Below are 4,150 nucleotides of genomic sequence, written 5' to 3'. Positions count from 1 at the left end.
TAGCTCATGTGGCTTGTCAACAGGAATGTGCAGCAGGGAGAGCATGTATTTAGCCTCCAGCGAGCTATTTATCTATGCAGCACTTCCAAATGAGGTCATCAAGCTGTGAGCACATCCAAATGAGGTCAACAAGCTGTGACCTGATTGACAGGCTATACTCTACCCCTCCTCAAGTTCATAGTAGATTATGTAACTGCCACACATCCTAAATTCCAGGATTTAGTCCAGAATACCAAACACTGCATGTAGTAGCATTGTTCCAGTTTAAACAGTTCTATTTCTCTTATATTATCAGTTTATATTAAGCTGGTCTTTATTGTTGTCTTTATTTCTGCTTGTTTTTATTCTCGGAAAGACTTGGGAATTACTTCCACAGTGTCCCCTCTCCCACCAGTGTATTCTTGGTTGAAGTTGCCAAATCAGTCTCTGAATTTTGATGTATTGATGCATGGAGAAGGCAGACAAATTATTCATCCAATTTAGTTCACGTTATTTTTTGAAAAGAAGATCAAGATAGCTACTTTTAATGGATACTTGCCACATATCAAAACAGACAAAGTGAATTAAAAGTTGGCTGTTTATGTCATTAATCACATGGAACTGTTATCTTGCTATGATTGTGGTACCCAGGAACTGGGCCTATGTTGTGGTAGAAGAAAAAGTATTAAGCAGACTGCTGGGTTTAATTGAACAGACTCTGGAAATAAAATTTACTCAATGAAAGGAAATACCCATTGCTTCACCCTCCAACCCACAAAAAAGGTGAGAGGGTGCTACAGATGAGTATTCATATATTTAGAAAGGTAAACCACTTCATAATAGATTTTATTATTTTAATTTGAAATGCTGTATTTAATGAGGAATTTGGAGTGTTTCGTTTTAGCTGGATGGAATTCTTTTTCTCCCCCTTTTAGAAACACTAAGAGAACAAACTATCAGAAGTCATGACAACACAGGGTGGGCAGGAAGAGGGACTACAGAGTCAGCGTTTTAAAATGAATCAAGGACATAGAACACTATATAGCTCAAAATGGATGGGTAAGGTCGAGCTTCTAGCCACACGGTTAGCAATTCAAACTGATTTGCTGCTCTGTAGAAAAAAGATGAGGCTCTCTATTTCCATAAAGGTTTGCAATCTTGGAAACCCTATGTGGGTGCTCTGTCCATACTCTGGCTATACTCCCTGTAAGATTTGTTTGTTACTCTGGCAGTTCATGGTACTTCAGTATTCTTCACCAATCTCAACATTTAAATGAATCCGTTCTTCTGCAGTCTTCCTTATTCGTTGTCCAGTTTCACGTGCATCAAGCTACGGAAAATACCACGGCTTGTTCAGATCCAGCAAGTGCTCAGAGCCGTCTCTGCTCTAACACAGTTACGAGGTCTTGTCCCCTCAGCAGCAAGTGTGCCCACTGCTGTACGGTATTTTATTTCTTGATTGCTGCTTCCATGAGTGTGGGTTGTATATTGTGAAATTAAACCCTTATCAGTGTCCATCTTTGCTTCTTTTGCTGTGGTGTTGTCTGTTGGTCCAGGTGTGAGGATTTTTTTTCTTTACATGGAGTTGTAACCCATACTGAAGACTGTATAGTCTTTAATCTTCCTCAATGCTTCAAGTTTTTTTCACTTTCAACAAGCAAGGTTGCGTTAGCAAAGTTGATTTAGCATTTGCAAGTCAAGTATTGTAATGCATATTAATAGGATAAAGGGGAAAACCATGATTATCTTAATATAGTAACATTTAAATATTAAAAGCATTTGATAGAGTCTCATGCCCATTCATGATAAAAAAATTTTAAAGGGCAAACTTGCAGCACAAAGGAACTTTCTCATCCTGGCATCTACAAAAAGACTGGCAGCAAACGTCGTACTATGGTGAAAGACAGAGGATTCCTTTGGGTAGTTGTATATTCACATGTAATTGTAAGAAGTAATGTGGAGAAAATGTTATGTAGTGATCTTCAGAGTTTTTCCTCACTATGTATTTTTTACATTAACTCAGATAGCTTAAGTATAAGTCAGGTAGGTATTAAAAGAGACTAATAACCCAGTGCTATTATTTTAATTCCAATTCAGCCCTTTGTAGGGTTGCCCAGACTGAAAATATTTGCGGCAGCAGATACAGCCTCTTCTTGTGGCTGGTGGATTTAAACCACTTGTGTTACAGCTACACAACTCATTGCACCCATATAAATATACAGTTTTTGTACAAGTATAATTATGTGAACTCCAAGTAGTTCCTTTGGAAAGGTTATTAATTACTGTTCATTGTTTCTGAAGTATGGTGACTCTAGGGACTGTTGAGCCCTGGTGATTATAGTGGGTTGTGTTGGGCAAGGTCATCAGTTCAAATCCACCAGCTGGCCTACAGGAGAAAGACGAAGATTTCTGCTTTTTAGAGTTTTACAGCCTCAGAAACCCCACAGGGGCAGTTCTACTCTGTCCTCTAGATCTTTTTTTTTTTAATATTTTGTCTTGCTTCATTGGCACTGTTACATTCAAAATTATTTAATGAAGGCACAGTAATGATTCTGTTCTAGGGAGTCATTTGCTCAATCTGTAGCGCATGATATTTCTCGACAAGAAGATACTGATATCTATAGCTAATGACTGTACTATATGGCAAATAGATTATTTCCTAAAAAATGTCTTTGCTTTTAAAAAAAGAGACTTTTTAAGGTATGCCGGTAGGTATGTATGTCTTCGTTCTTCTCTTCCAGTTTTCCTTCCAAAAGAAAAAATTGCTTTTAATCTCATTATGGTTGATCAATTTCCACCATTGTTTGATAGAAAACCACTGTGTTTTACAATTCTGGTGGATTCTAGTATGATAGTACATTTCCTTTATAATTATGTAATGGAAATTGAAGCATAAAGATGATAATTATCTGATGACAATTTTTTATAGCAATTTGGAACAAAGCATTTAAGCTATACTCTGTCTCATTTAAGTGGTTTGACTTAATGAGCATCAGTTGCAAGTTCATCTGCTTTTCACTCATTGAAACACATGGTTTTAGCTACAAACCTTTAAAAATTCATTTGCATGATACTTAAGCAAAGTATATTCACATTGTCTTTAGTAAAAAATCTATTTGTTAGTAATTACACTAATATTGAATGCTGCTTTAAGACAAGGTTGGAACCTTTTTTTTTTTTTTTTGCCAAGGGCCATTTGGATATTTATAACATCATTTGCAGGCTATACTGGTCAGACATTTAAATAGCGTCCCCCTAATGTAATAGCTGGAATTCCTTCTCTCTGGTGAGGCCTGTGGCACTGTCTGGTATTCATGAATTCTTGAGCTGTATTTGGTCCCAGGGCGGAATGCTCTCCACACTTGCTTGAAGAGAATAGTTGGAAATGTTCATCTTCAATTTCTATAGATTTTTTCCAAAATGCTATCTTCTGACATGTGGACATAGACCTTCATGTAGTGTTTTGTCCTCTGCATCTTGCAGACAAATGAGAATGTAACCTTGGAATTGTCACGTAGTATTTTAAATCCACAATGCCTCTATCTCTGCCTTTCAGTCACATTACCCATTGGTAGCCATTATTGTCAAGGCTGTCTTTATTGCCTCCACTGCCGAAGTGATTCTACTGCTTCATCCACCTAGAACCCAGTTGATCATCAGTAAGGAAAAAGAAAGCTGTCTCTAGTTCCAAACTCCCTGTACCAGAAATAAAGCCTTGCCCAGATGTTCTTTAGTGATCATGGGAGAAATATAGGTGGGAAAATGGCATGCTGCTTTTTAATTATTTTATTTATAAACTTTGAAACATAATGATAACAACCATGTCACAAGGCAGAAGCCCTCGTACTTTTAAAATTAGTATTAAGTCACGGGCAAAAACTTGGTACCCACCCCAGGGACATCTTGGAGTTAGCACATCACTGACCCGTCTGGCCTATCATGCTAACAGTAGTCCTGGGCAGTTATGTTCAAATGGTTTTCAGTATATTTTATTCATTTTAGGATTCTTTGTACTTGATCAAGTATGAGGAATCAGTAGAATCACCTATGCCTTTAAATAATTTTGCCTCTGAGATAGATATTCAAAGTAAATGATCTGAAATATAATAGAGAAATTATGCATAGTAACAGGAAAGAGTGAGGTAGATTCTTCAGGATAATCATAATGAAA

The 4,150-nt window shown here is 37.0% G+C and overlaps 1 protein-coding gene across 3 annotated transcripts in view; it reads left to right on the top strand.

Moving 5' to 3' along the window:
- Positions 1-4,150, top strand: part of IPO11 (importin 11) — a 200,547-nt gene that overhangs the window by 194,009 nt on the left and 2,388 nt on the right. The window lies entirely within an intron of this gene.

The sequence above is a fragment of the Echinops telfairi genome, unplaced genomic scaffold (genome assembly GCF_000313985.2).
Source record: "Echinops telfairi isolate 266 unplaced genomic scaffold, ASM31398v2 ScPeMD7_7469;HRSCAF=8507_1, whole genome shotgun sequence".
Classification (NCBI taxonomy): domain Eukaryota; kingdom Metazoa; phylum Chordata; class Mammalia; order Afrosoricida; family Tenrecidae; genus Echinops; species Echinops telfairi.
The sequence above is the reverse complement of the archived record's forward strand: the minus strand, read 5'-3'. Positions and strand labels throughout refer to the sequence as shown.